Raw genomic sequence first — 14,082 nt, 5'->3', positions numbered from 1 at the left:
AAATAAAAAAGGCATAGTAGCCCCTGCTTTTGGAAGGCTTAGCTTTCATATTATAAGCAATTTAACTCCTGTTGAACAGAGTGCATGTCATGGGTTCAATAATTTATTCTATAATTTAACTCTTGTAACACTGCCAAGCTAATAAAAACATATTGCTGGCTTTGCAAATTATAAAGAAGATATTGAAGTGACCAGTATCTGATGCTGATGCAGTGTTGCTGTGGGAAGACTTGATTCTGCTGATTAAGTTAATACTTCTATAATTCAAGGTTTTTAAAAACAAGATAACTACTGTTTTACTGCCAATGTGTAATGGTTAAATATAGAGCCATAGTTAGCTCTGTACTTCACACTTAATTGTAGCAGCTGTTCCACAAATAGATAACTAGACTAAGGTTGAATATTTTGTTCAATGTTGTAAGGTAGGGAAAGTATTACACATTTTATGGAACTTAGACACAATCTCTTCAAAGATATTGTGGTTTCATAAACTAATCTTAAAAAAAAAAAAAAAAAAAATCAGGGTTTTGGAGGTAGTTAACAAGAGGTCTACAGAGTGGACTGTAGAGTACAGTTGTCTTTTCCAGCAAACCCCTTGACACATGTGGAAGAGCAGCACAACATCTGCTAAGCCTTTTTGTTCAGAGCGCTAACACTGTAAACACCACACCATAACAGCCCCATGAGAACATCTGCCCATCCTGCACAGCACAAGAGTACAAAAGCAACTCCACAATTTGGAGTGGGTTAATGCTGTACATCCAAGACAATCATGCCCTCTGCAAGGGCACAATATAGGAATACTGTGGTGAAACAGACTGAGCCCACAGTGGCTGTTGCACTTCAGATGAAAGAGATTTCTCCAGGGAAAGTTTGGTTTAGGGCTTAGTTTACACTTATGAGCACTCGCAATCTGTATGAAAATGGATAAGAATCTTCCTGTGAATGGGGTTAATTTTCATGACAAATGAAGGCAGAATTATTAGCAAGCAGTCTCTCTTTATAAATGCTAATGTTGATTTGTTGGGAGAAACAGAATGGCAGGGAAGCATCTTTTCCCTTGTTTTTCCCATCGATTTCTCCTGATTAAAACCTGGTATTTAATAAAAATATTTTCCAGGCTGATTACCCTGTGTGGTGAAGTAAAAGCTTTTCATTTTTTTCAAATATTTATTCTTTATAGCCTTTAACTCCCTTTCTGAGGGCATCAGGAACTGCTTTTAAAATGTGATAGAAATGAAGTTTGAAAATAATGATCTTCTACAGCTGTGTGGCATAACCTTTGAATGGAGAGGTGTGTTTGAGAAGAATGGGGGCTGGTATGCTGCACAGGAGTGGAAAATTTTGATAGGCCCAAAGGCATAGTTAAATTCTCCCTGAATAGTAGATGAAAGAAATAAAGTTTAAAAAAACCTCCTGGGTATATGTTAAAAGTTTAAAGTGTTAAAATCCTCTTAATTGTTGTATAATAAGTGTATTAATGTTCTAAATAATTTGTAATTGTGAGTCCCTGTAGTGTAGCAATGGGGGCCACCTCCGCGGTCCCCCTGCAAAAGCTAGAAGCAACAGCCCCACTCCCTGCGGGAGAAAAAGTGGCACCCAGACCGCCCGGGCGCCCCCCCACCACTGCCGCCGCGGAGCCACCGGGGCCAAAGCAGCCCCTGGACTGCCGGGCTCGGCCCACCGCCTTGGAGGGGGCCAGGGCACGGCTGCTCAATGCCGCGGAGGACCCCAACCCACCGTCGGGGCCGTGCGCCCCCATTCCCCCACTGCTGCCGGCGGCCCTGCTCTCCCGCCACGGCCCCTGGCCCGCCGCCGCAGGGGCCACGCCGTGCACGCCTGCAGATGCTGCCGCCACTGCCAAGGAGCTGCCGGAGGCCAGGACAGCACCACCGCCGATATCGCCACAAGACCGAAGCTGCTGCCACCGGGGCGGTGCGGCCCCCCTCCGCCATGAGGCCGCCCACCGTCGGGGCCGCGAGACCCCCGGGCCGCCAACAACCGGCCCGGCCCCGCGCCCCCTCCACCGCCGCAAAGCCGCCATGGCCACAAGCTCCCCCTGCAGCCGCCGGCCGCACGGCCCTGCGGCCCCACAGCCCCAGCCACCGCAGCCCGCTGCCTGCCGCGGGACCCCGGGCCGCTGACCCCTGGCCCGGCCCCGTGCCCCCACAGCACCGCGAAGCAGCCGCCACTGGCGGTGTGGATCTACCCCATGCCCCCACCAAAGTCCCAAGCACAGCCACCATGTGAGCCCCATCGGTGCATCTGGCCACGAGCGTCCCATTGGCATGGACATTAGTAGAACACTCATAAAGCCCTGCTGTGAACCAGGGCATATTCAGCACCAAAAATCCCCCACCAAAACAAACCAATGCAAAATCTAGAGCCGCAAAAGACAGTACTGAACTGGCTATGTATGCCCTAAAGTGTTGATAAGCAGTTTTTGTAACTTGCTGTAACTTAAAAGGTGCCCAAGGGGGAGGATAGGCCCAGATCGGCCGGGCAGAAGTGAGCTCCAGGCCCACCTGCGAGGGCGGCGCTCCCGGCCCTGCAGTGATCTAAGGCTGCAAAGCCAAACAGACCCTCCTCCTCAAGGTGAACCAGGAAGAGCTGACCATCCCTCGAGCCATACCTTTAAGAGCTGATCAATAAAGGCATTTTAAGGAGAAAATATTGTCTCTGCCCATTTTTAACAGTAGACACATACTGTGATATAAAATTCTATTTTTTTCTGCCACTGTCAACTGAATCTAGGAGTTATACTCAGGAGAAATGGATGGATTATTGGTAACTTAAGCACACTCTCTGTCCTGATTTCTGTATGATGAATGGCAGAATGGGGGGTGTTATAAACGCAACGGCAAAAATCAGATTAACAAAGAAACAATTTATTAATAAAACGATCCCAATCACTGATAAGAAGAAAAAGCCACAAAAAGATTCACAGCGCAGCACCAGCTGGAAGAGAAGATCGCACTCTAAGGCACAGTTTTCCCAAATCCACACGGAGCAGGTTGCAGCTCGGGGTTTTATAGGGGTTTTCATGTCCCGAGGCGGAACAGGTGCCCAGGATAGTCCAAATAGTCCAAATAATTTTCGGATGGGCTTCCCAGATTTGTCAGACTCTGCAGACCGTATTCCGGGAAGATCCTTTCATATGCGGATGGAGCCTGCCGGCCCATGTTTATTTCAATGTGTATTCCTTGGGCGGGGAATTCTCTTTTTCGTTCGGAGAGGAATTTCTCTGTCTGGGTGCGATGCCGATTCTTATCTGGGTTGGCTAGTGTCTTTGTTTCTTGTAATGGTCCTTGTCCTGTTCTCTTTGTCTCAGAACTGAGGATCGTGGAAGCCTGGCAGGGGAATAGTTTCTACAGACCATACCTTTTTATATTAACACCAATCTAACATATCTTGCTATATTCTTTTATCACTAATTTTTACCCAATGTCACATTTATCACAGGGGGGATATGAATGTTATAAATGAAACAGCCAAATTTGAAAAATAAAATAAAAATCCAAAGTTCATTTTCACGTAACAGTGAATTTGGAAAGCCATGATAAAAGGACAGCCCTGATTCTGGGATCAAGACTGGGTGAACATATGGACAGGCCTCTATCAAACTTATCCTTCCCCTTTCACAAATCCCACCACCATGAGTCCAGTTTTTATACTCTTTATTTTCCCCAAGGCTATATTCTTTGTCCACTTTTGCTTGGATGATGTATTCTTGAGTTTTCTTTTGAGGCAGTTTTTCCTTTGAATAGTTTTTTGGGCAGAGTCTGATGAATTGATGAATTTTCTGGGAAGGCAGCACTGGGTGTGCCCAGTCCTTGAGGCTTATCTGATTCGGCATATCCTTGATTAATCACCGTCAATGGCCCATCTCCAGGGCTGAGACCTTCTTTTCAAGTGTTGATTCCTTTTCTCCTTTTGCTGGAGTCACCCATCCCTGAATGCAAACCTAGTTTCTCAGAATTGGTGTTTGTTCATTGCTTTTATTTATACTTTATTTCAGCACGAATTATTTAATACAGTATATTCCTCATAACATGAAGTACCTTCAGCTTTCTGGCATAATGAAATAGGGAATTTGAATTATAATTTAATTAAATTATGATTTAATTATAATGATAATTAATTTTGGTACTTTGATCTTAATTTTTGAAATTTCCATCTTACTGATTTGGGCTGACAGCCAGTGTAGTGACAGCATTTCTACATTGTGTATCTACATTGTGAGGTACCAAGTTACACCCTCCCTCTCCTTTAATATCTCACATAAGCAAGGTACAAACTGTTCCATAACAACTCTTAAACATTGGTCTTTGGCAAATAAGGAAATACACAACACCTCTTCAATGACTGAAAAAACATTGACTCAAAGTGAATCATCCATTCCCTACAAGTACAAGGCAAAATAAACACCTGTACACTGCACATACCCAAACCAGCTTGACAGAAACCTCCCTTCTTCTGCAACTAGAGCAGGACTATTTCCAGCAATACAGCAGCAGCAGACTGAGGTAAAATATGCTTCAGTAACCTCTTTTCTTCCCAGCCTTCATTTTATATCCTAGTCATAACAAAAGACAGCAAACACAGGAATCCTCTCTGCTTCAGTATCTATAAGAGGAATAACCTTATTTCTCTGTCAGTGGTTAGACCACCTATTTAATCTTCAAGGATGTTCTGAGATTTCTAAAGGTAGCTGCCTCCCTATTGATGATGTGGGAACCTATCAGATGAGGATGGTTTTCAGTAAAGATGAAAAAAAAATTTAAACTTTTGGCTACCATGTCTGTGTGACTGGTGGACATGCCAGCACCCATTACTGGCAGCATCATCAGGAGGTTAAGAAGGGTCTTGAATTCAGTGCAGTGTCTAAAATAAAGGTTCTTTTCTCAGGTGCTTCTGTCATCAGCCCATGTGTGAGGATTTTTCATTTTCCATTCCTCCAGACAGAAGAACATGAGTGACACAAGTAAAGAAGTTGGTTTGTTAACAATAGAGGTATTCTTTTGCTCTTTCATCATCACTGTATTACTATAGCATTGCTTTGGAGGAATATTTCCCTTTGAGGTAGGAATATTTCCTTCTGAGGTAGGAATGGACCAGCCATCATCAGAATTACTGCAAAAGGGAGTGGAAAGTTACAGTTGCTGTCTGAGAAACTGCACAGAATTATGCTTTGTCTGCAGTATAATTTTACACAGTAGAACTAGCACAAACCATTAGTATTACTACTTTAAACTCCATTTAAAGTTGGTTTGTGTATTTCTAAATTGCAAAGGAATTTTAAGTGGCCATCAAAATGTGCATTTGGATCCTGCCAACAACATGTCAGCACATATTCTTAAAGAGGTCAAGTCAGTGTGTTTCTGGAGAAGGAAGGAGAAAGTTAGAGGGCGGAAAAATGGGATGTGTGGGAACATGTAGCTACATGGTGCTGAGGATTGGGAAGAGTCAGTGATAATTTTGTGTGTCACATGGTGGGAAGAATTTAGGAGCTCTCCTGAGACAGGAAAACAGATGTATGGTGAGTTGACTAGATGCCACATGACCATGCTGACTAGATGGCCATCAAAGTCTCTATGAGATGAGCAGGAAAGAGAAGATATTACAAGAGATTTGTAGGTCAAGATAACGACAAGGAGACATCACTCTCTCTGACTGTCACAGGCAAAACAGACTTGATTGGGGGAAAGTAGCTGAATTTATTACTGATCACATCAGAATAGGATAATGAGAATTAAAAACTAGATCTTGAAACAGGACAGGGAATGGGGGCTGTGCTCAGTTCATCACATGTCTCCGATGTTCCTTTGACTTCAGTGGGAGGCCACTCCTGCTGAGAGGAATTGTCTGAACAGGATAGCATTGTCAGAAATTTTCTGGCAGGAATTCTTCTGACAGGATTGTCAGAAAAAGAAACCAAGCTCAGGCAAGATCATAAAGTTGTGGAAGACCTGCTCCACCCTCTAGGCTTGCTGCTCCTGCCAGTGGGGGAGGCATGGAGATTTCTGTCGCAGGAAAAGCCCCTCTGTCTTTCAGTCTTCTGCCAGCTTTCTGTTATTGCTGTCCTGTTATTCCTGATTCCAAGTTAATTTTTTGAGCACATCTTCTCCACATATAGTAAAAGTAACAGAGTGGTAGACAGCCAGGATGGGTTGGAGAGGGTAAGACCAACTTTGGGCAGCTGGAGTTTAACAAATGGTGCCTTTCTCTCTCTGTCTCAGTGCCTATTCCATGACAGTCGATACCAGGGCCAATGCCAGCTCACTTCTCTCACCAACTTGTTACCAAGATTAATTATCCAGATTTGGAAAAGTTGGAGCCATGCTTGAGCAGCCTTTGTGCTTTTTCTTGGTCTAGATGACTACTGTGCAACAGCCAGGATGTAGGGGGTGTTTGACTTGATACAGTCCTGTGGCCAGCCAAGGGAGGTCAGTATGCAATGTGCTCAGGGGAACTTGCTATGCTGACAACTAATCCCAAAGAATCTTCCAGGATTTTTGCTTAATTTGGAATTCTGAGTCTGTATTTGGTGTAAGTGGCTTTCCATAAAAAGATTAAGTGATTCTTCAAGGAAGGAACAAGGACTGTTCATAAGGCTCAGGTATGAGCATCCAGCTCTAATATACAGGATGAAAGTATCCAAATTCAAATGCAGGCACAACCACAACATGCTGCTCACAGCTCTCCAGCAGTTTCTGGTATTGGTTCACTGGGAACAGTCTCACTGGAAGAGCAGTACTGTTGCATTCATAAGAATTTTAATGAAAATGAAGGCTTGTGTTTAACCTCAGCTAACTTTTCCGTCATCTGGTAGTAAATTAGGTTTAATTCATGTCATCTGATACATGGTTTAAAAGTCTGAGTTGCCTTCAAGTGATTACTTTCAGCTACCCCTGGGCACTAACCTGAGTCAGCAGTTGTCTTAAAGTGTCCTAGAGTTGTGGACTCAGATATGCTTTGCAGACAACCCCTTCTCAAGGATTTGTGATTTTGGTCACACTTTTTAAAATCCTGTGCCTGTATTTATTTAGCAACATAGATACTTGGACAGCAAACTGGAACTGTGTTAGTGCTTAGATTCCTCTACACATTGCTGGTGAAGACCAAAAGAACTAGAGCATGCTTTTCAGAAGTAGATGATGCTTTTCTTCTACTACTCTTATCCTGTAGCAGCTATGTCCTTTTATTCCTGATTTGAAATTAATTTTTTGAGCGTATCTCCTCCACATATAGTAAAAGTAACAGAGTTTCACTCCACTATTATCTAAACAGCAAATTGTTCTCTCACCTGGATTTTACCTTATATTACCTAACTTTGGTAAATTTTGATGGTACAACTCCCCTTCATTAATAAATAGCTACCTGGTGTTGTTTTGGAGTTCAAATCCCAGAGAGCATATTTACTTAATAATAGATGATCCATGCAGCAACATATGGGCAGGTCATTGAAAGGGGTTCATGTTATCTAACTCAAACTGGTTCACTGTTTGACTTTCTGCAAAGTGAATTAAGGCTTGGCTATTACTCTGCTTCTCTGCTCCCCTGGGAGCCTCAGTTCAACAGCAAGCTAAAGCTGTAACTGACCCAAGATGAACTCTTTTCAGCAAATTCTCCTTCTCAGCCCACAGATGACTGTCCCTTCCCAAGTAACCTTGAACCTTGGCTGGCTGGCTGGCTGAGGAGCACAGAGGTGTGTGTTTCCCTTCTGCAGATGCTACAGAGCATCCTGCTTGATGTCTATTTGACCATGGACAAGCCTGCAGAGGCAGGGAGGGAGGAAGGAAAGGTAGGACATGGTTTTGAATGCCCTGAGGAGCATGAAAGGCTACCTAGCCTCTGGTGTGGATATACACTATATCTAACTTTTCAAGCTTGAGAAAGAAAAGGCTAAGAAAAGAAAGTTGAAGGCAACCTTTATCACCATGTTCTCACATTTAAAGCATGACTACAAAGAAGATGGAAATTCCCTTTTTACAAGGAATCATATAGAAAAGATGAGGACCAATGGGTACAAGTTACTTCTGAGGTGATTCCGATTAGACACTAGAGAATTTTTTTCATAGTGAAAACAATCAACCATTGGAATAATCTTTCTAGGGAAATTGTGGATTCCTCAACATTGAACACTTTTAAGATTCATCCACACAAAATGTTGGGCTATCTTGTCTGGACTGTGCTTTTGTCAGGAAAGTTTGGATCAGTTCATCCTTGAGGTCTTTGATACTTACTGTAGGCTGTTCTTAATCCTAGTTATAGGTGATTACTTAGTGATGAAATTTATCAACAAACAAGGATATAAAGAAAAGACTTGGACTTTTCTGGAAATTTTATCCTGTCATTTTAACTTAAAATTCCAGTAAAAATCTTTTACTTGTAAATAGAGTTGGAAAACATGTGCAGTTTCTTCACATAATATTTTCTGAAGATTATGTGATTCAGAAATTCCTTCTCATAGTGTTTTCTTAATGAAGATGGCAACGGACAATTCTTTTCCTCTACAGAGCATCACATTTCTGTGAGGGATTCGTAGGCTATGGTTGATATACAGTCATTGTTCTTTAGTATATAGTCTAAATATAGCATGTAGTTAGATAAATTAGAGATAGAAGAGTTCAGAATACAGTATTACAGATGGCAAGCTGGTTAGTTCTGGGATGTCCTGGCCCAGGACCTCCTGGAGGTCTATGTTCTCTGCTGTCCTAATTCAAGCTTATAGACTGCAATGAATTGCTGCTGTATGGCTGGTTTCTATTTTACCTTTTAAGTTATGCTGAAACAATGCTGTAAAAACACTGTCTTCAGAATTATTTGTCTAGGTTACTGTTGCAATTCTAACCCAAACTAATGTTTCAGAAATGTAATTTTTAGACAGTGATTTTTTTTTAAAATCTTTGTGACATGTTCTGGGGTGAATAAGCAAGATCATTCTTCACAGAAAAAACTTGTTTCCAGCACATTATGTGATAGCATCATAGTACGCTATTCTATGAAAATACGTTTTAAAAACACAGTAAGGATTCAGGCTTGAACTGGTTCAGTAGACATGTGCTTCTTGAGAATCTGTTCTCCTACAGTCTGTGAACAAGTTGGTACAGCTTTACACAAAACACATTGCAACTTGCTAATTGCTTTCAGTTCCTCAAAGCTTCTGGCTGGTTGAACAACATCAGCAGTGGTGACCAGCTTACAGAGTAGTCATAGCTCACCTAAACAGTTCCAGGTTACCAGGTTATCTGTGCATGCCTGGACTGTCATAGCTTTGGGCAGATTCCCTTTTCCAACTGACTCAGCCAATGGTGAAATTTTCAGTTCCCTTTTCGAAGAACCTGTGAGATGTTGTCTGCTTTGTCTAGGAAATAAGAAATTCCAGGCTTACCTCCAGGATTTGGCATAGCCCAGAGAAGATGAGAGTTCACAACAAACCTCCAAAGGGCAGATGTACGAGAGTTTTGTTTCAAAGAGCCAGCTTTGGAAGCCCAGGCCCTTTGAGTTAGACAAGGAGAGTGTTGTGCATGTGTGCTGGAGCTGTTTCATTTGAATATGTATGTGGTTCAAAACTGAAACAAAACCAACTCATTGGGACACTATTTAGCTTGAACTGACTTCAAATAACTTGTATATGTTTTTAATGCACTTTTCCCATGTCTAGAATGCTAAGATGCCAGGAATTTATTAAACAACAAAGCCAGATGTTTCTCCTAGGCTTGTGGTAGGCAGGATAATTAGACTTAGAGATCAAACAAAGAGAAAGATTTTTAAATTTCTACTTTTCATATATTGCTTTATAATAATGGGTGTCTTCACTAATGGGTCTATATATTTTTCATTCTGTTCACAGCAGAATGCATTTTTTTTGGAAGTTCATCAAACTAATATTATAGTCTAGGTAGAGTTAAGATGGTATTCATATTTCTTTAGTTAGCACATGATAAAAGACAACTCTCATATACTGGAGGTAATCTGACAAACAAGGCATTAAATATGCAAGTAGCTATACTTGTTTCAGTGGGATCAGTTTTGTGCCTAAACAGAGAAGCTAATGTGAATATATTACTGACCTATGGCTACTGCTGGCACAAACCTGAATCTGTAGGAAATGCAGAATGAGTATTTTCAGGCTGACAATTTTCATTTTGCATGTTCAAGATGAAGTGGAACATTTTTAACATAACTGGGTTGGGATAAAGGATATGAACAAAGAGAGAGTTAAGTTTACTAGTGATTTATATTTTTTCTTTTATATTTTCATTTTCTTTGTCACACTTCTAAGTGTGAACATCTTATGGTTCACTTCTGATGAGCCTGGAAAAGTTTGCACTGAACTAAAAACATTGACTAACGTATGCTTTGTTCGGATTTCTTCCAAATTCCTTAATCAGTCTACTTTAAGCAATAGAGATTCTAATTCTTTGTCTTCCTAGACACATGAGACAAATTAGATTGTAATATTTAGCATATGGGTCAATGAAGAAAACAGTATTTTTCAAGTTTTTTTTGTTGTTGCAGATGTCAAGTGTTTGAAAAGGGATAAAAAAGGAATATTGTATGGACCACTCCAAGGTGAAGAACAAAACAGAAGAAAAAAGGGGAAGGAATATTTTGGCATTCCAGTATTTTCTGCTCTATTATTCAAGATTTCCTCTAGTGAAGCAGACTAATGATGAGTTTGGACTTCTGCCACTAATCTTGCATTCAACTTTATCATGATAATATTGTGATATTGGAAATTTTCTGAAGATAGGTATTTCACTGCCTTAAATCTAACAGTCACAATCTTCTTTCAGCTTACTTTTCTTTTATAGCTATTAGAAAATGAGTGTAAAATGAGTTTTTACAGTAAATGTTTCTGAGAAAATCATAGGAATATGAATGAAACTAACCAGAGACCTCAGGCATCATGTTTTAGCTATGAAAGACAGAAGTCCTCAGTTGTAAAAATGGAGCAATAGATTTATTTCTGTTGCTTGAACTTAAAAACTAGGCCCTGTTTAAAATTTTTCTTTTTTGTGTGCTTGAGAGAAACACACAAATTTAAAACTAGTAACTTGCATGTCAGAGTGACTCTCTTAATAGATAAAGGAAAGGCTGGGGTTGCTGTCTTTCTGGACTTTAGTAATGCAGGTCCCACAGCATCTTCCTGGAGAAACTGGCTTCTCTTGCTGTGAACGGGTGTATTCCTTGCTGAGTGAAAAACTGGCTGGATGGATGGGTCCAAAGGGTGGTGGGAGATCAAGCTAAATCCAGCTGTCAGCCAGTCACCCGTGGTGTTCCCTGGGACTCACTACAAGGGCCAATTCAGTTTAAGATCTTTATTGATGATCTGAATTAAGATTGAGGACACTCTCAGTAAAGTTGCAGACCCAAGCTGGGCAGGAATATTGGTCTACTGGAGGGCAAGAAGGTTCTGCAAGGGGATCCTGACAGGCTGGATTGATGGGCAGGGGACAACAATATGAACTTAAACAAGACCCTGTGCCAGATCCTGCCCTTAGGTAACGACAACCCCCAGCCAGTGCCACAGGTCAGAGGCAGAGTAACTGGAAAAGTTGTTCACTGGAGAAGGACCTGGTGGTGCCGTGACAGTGACTGAACATGAGCCAGGGTGTGCCCAGGTGGCCAAGAAGGCCAATGGCACCTGGGCTGTACCAGCAATAGTGTGGCCAGCAGGACCAGGGCAGTGTAGCCAGCACAGGTGAGGCCACATCCAAAATCCCGTGTTCAGTTTTGCACCCATCAGTACAAGAATGACATTGCTCTCTACAATTATCTGAAAGGACAGAAAGGATATTCTAAAGAGGTGGTGATCTGTGGTGGCCCCTGCCTCTGAAGAGGACATTTAAAGAGTCATGCACCCTGTACTCCCTTGGAGAGCAGACAGTGCATGAGCACCCCCCAGCTATGGATTGGCTACCCCAGTTCTGTTCCCTGATTGGTCAGTTCTGTATCCTTCCCTTGATTGGTCCAAGTTTCAATCCCCTAATTTGTTTATTAATGTTCTCCCTGATTGGTCCATTTCCTCAGTTTCTAACCCCATTGGTTGTTGGTGAAACCCCACCCCCTTTGGTAGGTGCATAAAACCCTGACAGCTTCGGGGTCTTTGGTTCATCGGCGGTGCTGGAATAAAGAAGCCTCCCGGAGACCATCCCTGGCTCCCGAGTTTCCTTCTGCGCCGCTTGGGATCACCCCCCCCAGGAAGAGTAGCCTCCAACAGCTAGAGCCTTGTCCAGACTGATAGTCTTGGACTTCACAAAAGAGCTGAAATCCACCAAGGTGCCCTGCGCCACCTGGGCTGAGGCTGCCTTACTCAAGGCGACTCGCTAGGGAAGGTCGCTGCCCTCAGAAGAGCGAGCCGGAGGCAGAGGCGGGTGGCGATAGTGATCAGTCTCTTCCTCCGCATTTCAAGTGAAAGGACAATAGAAAACAGCCTCAAGTGGTGCCAGGTTAGATAGTAGAAATGTTTTTACTGAAAGAGTGGTTAGGCCTTGGAATAAGTTGCTCAAGGAGGTGGTGAGTTGCCATCTGTCAAAGTGTTCAAGAAGTGCAGATCTTGGAGATAAGGTTAAAGACTGATTGTGGTGATGCTAGGTTGACAGTTGGGCTACAAGATTTGAATATCTCTTTGAACCTTGATTCTGTGATTCTGTCTCTGTTCTGCAAGTTAATTGTGGAAAACAGGTTATAGAACCATCTGTAGGGGAGGGTTCACAACCTATCTCAAGTAAAGAGAGTTGTGCATGGAGTAGCTGCACTTCTATTCTCCAAAGTACCCAGAGTATTCTTTAATTCCCGTTTCCTATTGGAAAACCGCTGAACTCCAGACCCTCTATGGTAAACTACGGTGATGAGAAAACACCACCCTGAATTTCAATTAGCTTAAGGCTGGAAAACATGCTGTCTTTGAACGCTCCAGGGTACTTCAGGTAGTAAAATAGCAATCGATATTTAAATACTCACCAGCTTTTACAAAATTATTTCTGCTAATTCAGTATTTTCTTTACTTCAATGCAGCAATAAGATTCTGATGACATACTTGATAGTTTTTATTTCTTACATTGCTGCAAAAATATTCCCCTTTCAAAAGTCCTTGCTGCTCTTGGACACTGTCCTAAAATAGAAACAAAATGAAAACAAGAAGTCACAAGTGACATGTTAGATATTTCAGCACTATGTTTATTGTATTCTAGCAGGATATGCAGCAGACTAAACCAAGATCCAGTTTAGTATTATGCTACGTTCTGTGGGGGAAGAACAGCACTGCTGTAAAGGGAGACAGCACAATCATGAAGTAGGTTGGCAGCTTTTAAGGATGCATTCTTTCTCCAAGATAATTATTTGTACTATTAACACCACTAAAGGTATTTGGTGATAAGGATTAATGGATTTAAAGATACAGTGGAGAAAAATCTTGGTTTAAAACTCCAAAAAGAGAGATAGAACTACCCTAAGTGTTTTTTCTAAGCATTCTAGTGGAAATCAAGGCTACTCGCCATAGCTAAGACTATTTTTGAGAAAATAATATGCTTATATTTTATACAAAATTCCTTTATGTGTTTCCTTTTGGAAGGAGTATGTTGGGGGAAGGAGGAGTAGGTACAATAGCCTGAATTTTCCTGAAGCCCTGAATTAATTGTTTTTTCTTGACATATTCCCTAGGCAGATGAGGTGCTTTCCCTAGTAGTTTAATTTTATGAGCTGAAATCAAATTTCTAGGTTAGAAAGACTATTGCTTCAATAGAGTTGATTTTATGATAACACAGAAAAATATACAGTTTATGGTATTACATGGAAATCACTATGATGAATTGAAGTCTTTGCAGAACAACATATTTTGATGTTGGAAGCCAAACTTCAGAATATTAGGCCTTATTCCAAATTGGATTAAAACCCAAGGTATTGCATGTATAACTATTTAAGAATTCATCTCTTCCACGTGCTTTATTTACATCCTCGGCAGCATACTCATGGGAATTTTCCAGTGAGGTCACACCTAGTGAAAGATTTGGAGTGACAGTTGGAGCTCTAAAGAGCTTAAACAAAGCAGTTTAGCCAGGTTAAGTTTCACCT

The sequence above is a fragment of the Zosterops lateralis genome (genome assembly GCF_965231275.1).
Source record: "Zosterops lateralis genome assembly, chromosome: Z".
NCBI classification, from domain to species: domain Eukaryota; kingdom Metazoa; phylum Chordata; class Aves; order Passeriformes; family Zosteropidae; genus Zosterops; species Zosterops lateralis.
This window is presented reverse-complemented; position numbering follows the sequence as displayed.